The following is an 11,961-nucleotide window of genomic DNA, read 5'->3' as shown; positions in this document are numbered from 1 at the left end:
TGGAGTTGGTGGCAGCCTGCTGGTTGTCAGGGTCATGTTCCAAAGGCTGGCTACTAGTCCCAGGTGTTCCAGGGCTAGTGACAACCCACTGGTGTGTGGTGCTGGTTCATGGGCCCTCTGGTGGGCAGGGCTGGGCCCTGGAGTGGCTGGGGGTTTAGGGGGTCCTATGGCAGCTGGCCTGCTGGTGAGTGGGGCTGTGTCCCTGCCTGGCTAGCTGCTTGGTCTGGGGTATCCCAGGATTGGTTCTGACTATCAAGTGGGCAGGGCTGGCTCTCACCACTGATAAGCTAGAGGGAGGGTTCCAGAATGGTGCTTGCCAACACCAGTGTCCTCATGGTAGGATGAGCTCCCCAAAATGGCTCCTTCCAGCATCTATGCTTCCAGTGTGAGTCCCAGTTGCCTCCTGCCTCTCTGGGAGGCTCTCCAAGATCAACAAGTGGGTCTTACCCAGGCTACTTTCAAATTACTGCTTCTGCCCTGGATCTTGGAGAGTGTGAGATTTTATGTGTGCCCTTTAAGTGTGGAGTCTCTATTTCCCACAACCCTCTAGCTCTCCCAAAAGTAAGCCCCACTGGTTTTCAAAGTCAAATGTTCTGGGGGCTTGTCTTCCTGGTGCAGGACCCCTGGGCTGGGGAGCCTAATGTGGGGTTCAGACCACTCTTTCCTTGGGGAGAACCTCTGCAATTGTAATTATTCTCCCATTTGTGGGTCACCTACCCAGGGCGGGTATAGGTATTGACTCTATTGCATCTCTACCCCTCCCACCTGTCTCCCTGTGGTTCCTTCTTTATATCTTTAGTTGTGGAAGATGTTTTCTTCTAGTCTTCACATTGTTCTCATCGAAAGTTTGTATCTGAACAGTTGTAACTTTGGTGTGCCCATGGGAGGAAGTGAGCTCAGGGTCTTTCTACTCCACCATTTTGGCCACTCATTCCCAGAAAATATGTCTCTTGGTATTTACCCAAATGAGTTTAAAACTTATGTTTATGAAGAAAACATGCACTCAAATATTTATGGCAGCTTTATTCATAATTACCAAAACTTGAAAGCAACCAAGATGTTCTTCAGTAGGTGAATGGATAAAGTCTGGTACATCCATAGACTTGATTGCTATTCATCAATAAAAAGAAATGAGCTCTCAAGCCACAAAAACACAGAAAGAAACCTTAAATGCATATAACTAAGTGAAAGAAGCCAAACTGAAAAGGCTATATACCATATGTTTCCAAGTATATGACATTCTGGAACAGGCAAAACTAGAAGGAGACAGTAAAAAAGATCAGTAGTTGCAAAGAGTTGGCAGGGTGGGGGAAATAGGAGGGATGAATAGGTGGAGCACATGGGATACGGGAGGCAGTGAAACTATTTTGAATGATACTGTTATGGTTAAAATATATAACACAAAGAGTGAACCCTAATATAGTCTAAGGACTTTAGCTAATAATAATGTATCAGCATTGGATCATCAACTCCTTCTTGTGAGAGCACCAGAATCACAACTAAATGCTGAACAATCATCAACAGGAAGACACTGGAACTCACCAAAAAGATACCCCACATCCGAAGACAAAGGAGAAGCCACAGTGAGACGGTAGAAGGGGCATATTCACAATAAAATCAAATCCCATAACTTCTGGGGGGGTGACTCACAGACTGGAGAACACTTATACCACAGAAGGCCACGCACTGGAGTGAAGGTTCTGAGCCCCACATCAGGCTTCCCAACCTAGGGGTCCAGCAATGGGAGGAGGAACTCCTAGAGAATCAGACTTTGAAGGCTGGCAGGATTTGACTGAAGGACTTCGACATGACTGGGGGAAACAGAGACACCACTCTTGGAGGGCACACACAAAGTAGTGTGCACATCAGAACACAGGGGAAGGAGCAGTGATCCCATAGGAGACTGAACCAGACCTACCTGCTAGTTTTGGAGGGCCTCCTGCACAGGTGGGGGGTGGCTGTGGCTCACCGTGAGGACAAGGACAATGGCAGCAGAAGATCTGGGAAATACTCCTTGGCATGAGCCCTCCCAGAGTAGGCCATTAGCTGCAACAAAGAGCCCAGGTTTGCTCCATTCTTGGGTCACCTCGGACCAAACAGCCAACAGGGAGGGAACCCAGCCCCACCCATCAGCAGACAAGTGGATTAAAGTTTTACTGAGCTCGGCCCACCAGAGCAACAGCCAGCTCTACCCACCACCAGTCCCTCCCATCAGGAAACGTGCACAAACCTCTTAGATAGCCTCATGCACAAGAGAGCAGACAGCAGAATCAAGAAGAACTACAATTCTGCAGCCTGTGGAACAAAAACCACATTCACAGAAAGATAGACAAGATGAAAAGGCAGAGGGCTATGTACCAGATGAAGGAACAAGATAAAACCTCAGAAAAACACTTAAATGGGCCATTTCATGGACGACGGGTGTGGGAGAGCATCTGTGGGTGTCAGGCGCGAGGGGACAGGGAAGACCCAGCCGAGGGTGTGTGGATTTGAGCCTACGCATTTCTAACCCGAGATCTCGAAATGCATCGTGATTCCTGTCCGTTGGACTGTAAAGTTTATGTAGGTAATCTTGGAAACAATGGTAACAAGACTGAATTGGAATGAGTTTTTGGCTATTATGGACCACTCCGAAGTGTGTGGGTTGCTAGAAACCCTCCCGGCTTCGCTTTCGTTGAATTTGAAGATCCTCGAGATGCAGCCGATGCTGTCCGAGAGCTAGATGGGAGAACACTATGTGGCTGCCGAGTAAGAGTGGAACTGTCGAATGGTGAAAAGAGAAGTCGAAATCGTGGCCCACCTCCTTCTTGGGGTCGTCGCCCTCGAGATGATTATCGGAGGAGGAGTCCTCCACCTCGCCGCAGATCTCCAAGACGGAGAAGCTTCTCCCGCAGCCGGAGCAGGTCCCTTTCTAGAGAAGGAGAAGAGAGAGATCACTGTCCCGGGAGAGAAATCACAAGCCGTCCCCATCTTTCTCTAGGTCTCGTAGCCGATCTAGGTGAAATGAAAGGAAATAGAAGACCAGTTTGCAAGAGGAGTGGTGTACAGGAAATAACTTCATTTGACAGGAGTATGTACAGAAAATTCAAGTTTTGTTTGAGACTTCATAAGCTTGGTGCATTTTAAAAATATTTTAGCTGTTCACATTTGTTTGTCTCTCGGAACAGTGACACATAAAGATGTAATTCTCTATGGTTTGAAATGGATCATATGAGGCATGTAATATCAAGAACTGTTACTTTACAATGTTCCCTTAAGCAAAATTGAATTTGCTTTGAATTTTTAGTCTTGCAGAGACTGATAATAAACCTCTAACTCCTGCCCAGCTGAAGTGTGATGTTTAATATTACAGAAACAAAACTGGCAAAAATTGAAAAGACTCTGTAGCTGGGATATGGTATGCAGCTGTAGTTAAGCGGTCTTTAAAAGCTGCTGTGAACACAAGCCAGCAGGTAAAAATTAAAGCTGCACCCTTAAACTAGATTAGAGGTTTAAAAATTCCACTAGTCTTCACACTGGACAAGAGGTTGTCCAGTGGGTTTAGAATCTAAGAAGTTTCAAGAAAGTTAGTTTACCTTCTGTGATTGCTGAATATGGATGCATAGCTCTTTGTAATATATTTGGAAATTTGACACTATTCAAGATACCCATGTCCTGCCAGTTTAAGGGTACATTGTAGAGCTGAACTTTGAGTTACTGTGCAAGATTTTTTTTTCATGCTGTCATTTGTAATATGTTTTGTGAGAATCCTTGGGATTAAAGTTTTGGTTACAAAAAAAAAAAAAAAAACACCTAAATGAAGTGAAGAAAGAAACCTTCCAGAAAAAGAATTCACAATAATGGTAGTGAAGAACATCCAGGACCTCGGAAAAAGAATGGAGGAAAAGATCGAGAAGATGCAATGTTTAACAAAGACCTAGAAGAATTAAAGAACAAACAAACAGAGATGAACAATAACTGAAATGAAAATTATACTAGAAGGAATCAATAGCAGAATAACTGAGGCAGAAGAACGGATAAATGACCTGGAAGACAGAATTGTGGAATTAACTGCTGTGGAACAGAATAAAGAAAAAATAATGAAAAGAAATGAAGACAGCCGAAGAGACCTCTGGGAAAACATTAAATGCAACAACATTCAGGGGTCCCAGAGGGAGGAGAGAGAAAGGACCCAAGAAAATATTTGAAGAGATTATAGTTGAAAACTTCCCTAATATGAGAAAGCAAATAGCCACCCAAGTCCAGGAAGCATGGAGAGTCCCATACATGATAAACCCAAGGAGAAACATGCCGAGACACATAGTAATCAAACTGACAAAAATTAAAGACAAAGGAAAATTATTGAAAGCAGCAAGGGAAAAACGATAAATAACATACAAGGGAACACCCATAAGGTTAACAGCTGATTTCTCAGCAGAAATTCTACAAGCCAGAAGGGAGTGGCATGACATATTTAAAGTAATGAAAGGGAAGAACCTACAACAAAGATTATTTTACCCAGCAAGGATCTCATTCATATTCGATGGAGAAATCAAAACCTTTAAAGACAAGCAAAACCTAAGAGAATTCAGCACCATCAAACCAGCTGTACAACAAATGCTAAAGGAACTTCTCTAAGTGGGAAACATAAGAGGGGAAAAGGACCTACAAAAACAAACCCATAAGAATTAAGAAAATGGTAATAGGAACATACATATTGATTATTACCTTAAAGGTAAATGGAATAAATGTTCCAAACCAAAAGACACAGGATCCCTGAATGGATTGCAAAATAAGACCCATATATATGCTGTCTACAAGAGACCCACCTCAGACCTAGGGACACATACAGACTGAAAGTGAGGGGAAGGAAAAAGATATTCCATGCAAATGGAAATCAAAAGAAAGCTGGAGTAGCAATTCTCAAATCAGATAAAACAGACTTTAAAATAAAGAATGTTACAAGAGACATGTAAGGACACTACATAATGATCAAGGGATCAATCCAAGAAGAAGATATAACAGTTATAAATATATATGCACCCAAAACAGGAGCACCTCAATACAAAAGGCAACCGTTAACAGCTATAAAAGAGGGAATCGACAGTAACACAATAATAGTGGGGGACTGTAACACCTCACTTACACCAATGGACAGATCATCCAAACAGATAATTATTAAGGAAACACAAGCTTTAAATGACACAATAGACCAGATAGATTTAATTGATATTTAGAGAACATTCCATCCAAAAACAGCAGATTACACTTTCTTTTCAAGTGCACACAGAACATTCTCCAGGATAGATCACATCTTGGGTCGCAAATCAAGCCTCAGTAAATTTATAAATGCTGAAATTATATCAAGCATCTTTTCTGACAACAATGCTATGAGATTAGAAATCAATTACAGGGGAAAAAACGTCAAAAACACAAACATATGGAGGCTAAACAATACGTTACTAAATAAGCAAAAGTTCACTGAAGAAATCAAAGAGGAAATCAAAAAATACCTAGAGAAAAATGGCAACGAAAACACGATGGGATCCAACTCTATGCCACTAAAACAGACAACCTGGAAGAAATGGACACATTCTTAGAAAGGCATAACCTTCCAAGAATGAACCAGGAAGAAATAGAAAATATGAACAGGCCAATCATAAGCAATGAAATTGAAACTGTGACTAAACATCTTCCAACAAACAAAAGTCCAGGACCAGATGGCTTCACAGGTGAATTCTATCAAATATTTAGAGGAGAGCTAACACCCATCCTTGTCAAACTCTTCCAAAATTTGCAGAGTAAAGAAAACTCCCAAACTCATTCTATGAGGCCACCATCACCCTGATACCAAAACTAGACAAAGATACTACAAAAAAAGAAAATTAAAGACCAATATCACTGATGAATATAGATGCAAAAATCCTTAACAAAATACTAGCAAACAGAATCCAACAACACATTAAAAGGATCATACACCATGATCAGGTGGGATTTTTCCCAGGGATGCAAGGATTTTTCAATATAGGCAAATCAATCCATGTGATACACCACATCAACAAATTGAAGAATAAAAACCATATGATCATCTCAATAGATGCCGAAAAAGCTTTTGACAAAATTCAACACCCATTTATGATAAAAACTCTCCAGGAAGTGGGCATAGAGGGAACCTACCTCAACATAATAAAGGCCACATATGACAAACCCACAGCAAGCATCATTCTCAATGGTGAAAACCTGAAAGCATTTCCTCTAAGATCAGGAACAAGACAAGGATGTCCACTCTCACCAATATTATTCAACATAGTTTTGGAAGTCCTAGCCACAGCAATGAGAGAAGAAAAAGAAATAAAAGGAATGCAAATCAAAAAAGAAGAAGTAAAACTCTCACTGTTTGCAGATGACATGATAGTATACATAGAGAATCCTAAAGGTGCTACCAGAAAACTACTAGAGCTAATCTATAAATTTGGTAAATAGCAGGATACAAAATTGATGCACAGAAATTTCTTGAATTCCTATACACTAATGATAAAACATCTGAAAGAGAAATTAGGGAAACACTCCCATTTACCATTGCAACAGAAAGAATAAAATACCTAGTAATAAACCTACCTAGGGAGACAAAAGACCTGTATGCAGAAAACTATAAGACACTGATGAAAAAAATTAAAGATGATACCAACAGATGGAGAGATATACCATGTTCTTGGATTGGAAGAATCAATATTGTGAAAATGACTATAGTACCCAAAGCAATCTACAGATTCAATGCAATCCCTATCAAATTACCAATGGCAGAAGTAGAACAAAAAAGTCTTAAAATTTGTATGGAAACGCAAAGGACCCCGAATAACCAAAGCAGTCTTGAGGGGAAAAAATGGAGCTGGAGGAATCAAACTCACTGACTTCAGACTATATTACAAAGCTACAGTAATCAAGACAATATGGTACTGGCACAAAAAAAGAAATATAGATCAATGGAAACGGATAGAAAGCCCAAAGATAAACCCACGCACCTATGGTCAACTAATCTATGAGAAAGGAGGCAAGGATATACAATGTTGAAAAGACAGTCTCTTCAATAAATGGTGCTGGGAAAACTGGACAGCTACATGTAAAAGAATTAAATTAGAACATTCCCTAACACCATACACAAAAATAAACTCAAAATGGATTTGAGACCTAAATGTAAGATCGGACTCTATAAAACTCTTAGAGGAAAAACATAGGAAGAACACTCTTTGACATAAATCACAGCAAAATCTTTTTTGATCCACCTCTTAGAGTAATGGAAATCAAAACAAAAATAAACAAATGGGACCTAATGAAGCTTACAAGCTTTTGTACAGCAAAGGAAACCATAAAGAAGACGAAAAGACAATGCTCAGAATGGGAGAAAATATGTGCAAACAAATCAACGGACAAAGGATTAATCTCCAAAATATATAAACAGCACATGCAGCTCAATATTAAAAAAACAAACAACCCAATCCAAAAATGGGCAGAAAACCTAAATAGACTTTTCTCCAAAGAAGACATACAGATGGCCAAATAGCACATGAAAAGCTGCTCAGCATCACTAATTATTAGAGAAATGCAAATCAAAACTACAATGAGATATCACCTCACACCAGTTAGAATGGGCATTATCAGAAAATCTACAAACAACAAATGCTGGAGAGGGTGTGGAGAAAAGGGCAGCCTCTTGGACTGTTGGTGGGTATGTAATTTGATACAGCCAGTATGGAGCACAGTATGGAGGTTCCTGAAAATACTAAAAATAGAACTACCATGCAACCCAGCAATCCCACTACTGAGTATATACCCAGAGAAAACCATAATTCAAAAAGACACATGCACCCCAACGTTCATTGCAGCACTATTTACAATAGCCCAGACATGGAAGCAACCTAAATGCCCATCGACAGATAAATGGATAAAGAAGATGTGGTACATATATACAATGGAATATTACTCAGCCATAAAAAGGAATGAAATTGGGTCATTTGTAGAGACGCGGATGGATCTAGAGACTGTCATACAGAGTGAAGTAAGTCAGAAAGAGAAAAACAAATATCGTATATTAACGCATATATGTCAAACCTAGAAAAATGGTACAGATGAACCGGTTTGCATGGCAGAAATTGAGACACAGATGTAGAGAACAAACGTATGGACACCAAGGGGGGAAAGTGGCAGTGGGGGCAGTGGTGGTGTGTTGAATTGGGAGATTGGGATTGACATATATACACTAATATGTGTAAAATGGATAACTAATAAGAATCTGCTGTATAAAAAAAATAAATACAATTAAATTTAAAAATTGGCTCATCAATTCTAAGAAATATACCACACCAATACAAGATGTGAATAATAGGGGAAACTGGGGGGAGGAGGGCAGGAGTGAGGAGTAAATGTATATGAGAACTCTCTACACTTTCCACTCAATTTTCTGTAAACCTCGAACTGCTCTTTTATAACATCTAATAATTTTTAAATAAATATATAAATAAGTAGCAATATAAGCACATTATATAAAAATCTGGACATAATATATGGGGAAGAATTTAGAACTGGAATTGTTGACTTTGGAGGGAAAGATGGGTGTTGTGAAATGGCAGGATGGAAGCTGGGTTTTTTTATTATGAGGCTTCAATACTATAATAATTACTTAATATAAAATAATACTTTTATAAATAATTGATATTTTAAAGGACAAATGTAAAATCACAGAATAGCCATCACTTATCATTTCCTATTAAATTCCACTGCAATTTATTTAAATAGTCAACTTGGATTAAACACTCTGTGCTAACATCTACACATTTACAATTAATGGTGTTTATTCCCACAATATAGAGTATATAGAATCTCTCAGAAACCATCCAATGCAGCAAAGAAATATGAAAGGGATGGGGGGATTTGGCTGCCACTAACTGGAGTCCTCCTCTAATATTAGTACATCTTCAGTCCTGAATGGTCACGGACTTCAAAAAATAGTTTGGGAAATGCATGGACTCCCAACGAAGCTCACATGCAAGAAAACCACAAACCAATCTCACTTATAAATATTGGTAAAAAATAAATAAAACATTAACAAATAAAGTCCAGTAGTAAACTGAAAGACTGAAAAACACGGGGTCCATTCTAAGAGTGCAAGAATTATTCAATATTAGGAAGTATATACAATCCACTATGTAAATAGGCCAAGTGAGAAAACTCATATGGTCAACTCAATAGATTCCCAAAAGATGAACTTAACAAAATCAAACATGTATTCCTGATTTAGTTATCTATGAATGGATACTTCGTTGACAATTTTTATAATACACGTTTCTAACCAGAAGTCGATGTTATACTGAATAATTAAACGTAAAATTTTCCATTAAAGTTAGGAAAAGTGTGCACAGCCCCAGTATCACCCCTATAATTGTTCCCTAGAGCACTACACAACATAGTTAGACAAGAGAATTAAATGAGGCATAAACCTTGGATAACTAGGAGCAAAACAGTCTCTATATGTTAAAGACATAGCTGTATAACTTGAAAACCTGTGAGAATCTATGGAAAACCCACTAGAAACAATAAAAAGATTTAATGAAGTACTTGTAATGGCTTTCCCACAAGATCCAGTTCAAAAAGATAAGAGAGGGACTTCCCTGGAGGCGCAATAGTTAAGAATCCACCTGCCAATGCAGGGGACACGGGTTTGAGCCCTGGTCTGGGAAGATCCCACATGCCGTGGAGCAAGTAAGCCCATGTGCCACAACTAATGAGCCTGCACACCAGAGACTATGAGCCACAACTACTGAAGCCTGCATGCCACAGCTACTGAAGCCCAAGTGCCTAGAGCCCATGCTCTGCAACAAGAGGAGCCACCAAAATGAGAAGCCCATGAACCACAACGAAGAGTAGCCCCTGCTCGCTGCAACTAGAAAAAGCCCATGCACAGCAACAAAGACCCAATGCAGCCAAGATAATAAATAAATAAATAAATTTTATAAATAAAATGAAATACCAGCTGTCAAGACAAGAACACTCTTTTTTAAAAAAATAAGGTAAGAGAAAATATCCCCTTCACAATAGGAGCCAAGAATAAACCTGAGAGAATATAAAGAAAACTTTAAAATTCTACTAAGCAATAAAAAGACTTGAATAAATAGAAAGCCATACCTTATTCTGCAATAGGAAGACTCACTATTATAAAGACAACCTTTTTCTCTAAATTAACCTATAAGTTCAATAAATCCCTGTCAAAATATCAATAGGTTATTTTGAAATATTTCCTTGATGAAATGATGTTTAGGTTTACCTGTAAGAATAAATATGTGAGAATAGGAAGAAATTTTCTCAAAAAAGATAACAGAGAGGCCTTGCCCCACAGATATGAAAATATATTATGAAGTTACATTAATGAAAATGGAATGGCAGTGGAGCAAGCATAGACATTCAGATCAAAGGAACAGAACAGAAAGCACATATGAAAACTTCGTATATGTTAAAGGTGACATTTCAAATCAATGGGTCAAAAATTATTATTCAAGAGATGGTACTAAGACAGCTGACTTACCATTTGAAAGGAAAACTCTACTCCAAAACAACTTCAAGACAGATCAAAGATTTAACTATAAAGCTGAAACCACAAAAGTACTAACAGAAAGCACATATAAATCATTTTTATGTATAATCTTGGAGTGGAGAAGGTTTCTGTAAAGAATAGAATGAAATACAGAGGCCATTAAAAAATGATTGATAAACTAGACCATATAAGTTTAAACAAAATTTCTCCGTGCATATACCACAGGCAAAGTCAAAATACAACAAATGGGTGTTGGGAACATTTCTACAAATACACACATAATATTTATTTCAATATTACTTCTTATAATAAAAAAATTTAGGAGAAAATAATAGCTATTAAGAGGGGCCTGGTTAGGCTTAGCTCAAGATGGTGGAGTAGAATTGTGTGAGCTCACCTGCTTCTTACAAAAACAACAAAAATCACAACTAGCTGCTGAACAAACATAGACAAAAAAACGCTGGAACCTACCATAAAAGATACCCTACATCCAAAGACAAAGAAGAAGCCACAACAAGATGGTAGGAGGGGCACAATCACAATAAAATCAAATTCCATGCCCGCCAGGTGAGTGACCCACAAACTGGAAAACAACTATACCACATAAGTTATCCCATAGTAATGAAAGTTCTGAGCCCTGCAACAGGCTTCCCAGCCTGGGGGTGTGGCAATGGGAAGAGGAGTCCCCAGAAAATCAGGCTTTCAAGGCCAGCAGGGTTTGATCACAGGACTTCCACAGGACTGGGAGAAACAGAAACTCCACTCTTGGAGGGTGCACACAAAGTCTCATGCACATGAGGACCCAGGGGAAAAAAGCAGTGACCCCATAAGAGACTGAGCCAGAGCTACCTGCTAGTACTGGAGGGTATCCTGAAGAGGCAGTGGGCAGCTGTGGCTCACTGCGGGGACAAAGACACTGGCAGCAGCAGTTCTGGGAAGTACTCGTTGGCATGAGCCCTCCCACAGGCTGCCATTAGCCCAGCCAAACTACTTGTAGGCTCCAGTGCTGGGTCGCCTCAGGCCAAACAACCAACAGGCAGGAACACAGCCCCAGCCATCAGCAGACAAGTGGCTTAAAGTCTCTCTGAGCACAGTCCTGCCCACCAGAGGGACAAGACCCAGCTCCAGCTACCACTAGGCAGGAATAAGCCCCTCCCATCAGGAAACCTGCACAAATCTCTTAGACATCCTCATCCATCAGAGGGCAGACAGCAGAAGCAAGAAGAACTACAATCCTGCAGCCTGCAGAATGGAAACTGAAATCACAGAAAGTTAGTCAAAATGAGACATCAGAGGAAATATGTCCCAGATGAAGGAACAAGATGAAACCCCAGAAGAACAACGAAGTGAAGTGGAGATAGCCAACCTACCAGAAAAAGAATTCAGAATAATGATAA

General features: G+C 39.8%; 1 pseudogene; it reads left to right on the top strand.

Annotated features, from left to right (window-relative positions):
- The first annotated feature begins 2,523 nt into the window (after positions 1-2,523).
- LOC136142939 (serine/arginine-rich splicing factor 3 pseudogene) lies at positions 2,524-3,017 on the top strand (annotated as a pseudogene).
- The last annotated feature ends 8,944 nt before the right edge of the window (positions 3,018-11,961 follow it).

Source organism: Phocoena phocoena, chromosome X (assembly GCF_963924675.1).
Source record: "Phocoena phocoena chromosome X, mPhoPho1.1, whole genome shotgun sequence".
In the NCBI taxonomy this organism is placed as follows: Eukaryota; Metazoa; Chordata; class Mammalia; order Artiodactyla; family Phocoenidae; genus Phocoena; species Phocoena phocoena.
The sequence above is the reverse complement of the archived record's forward strand: the minus strand, read 5'-3'. Positions and strand labels throughout refer to the sequence as shown.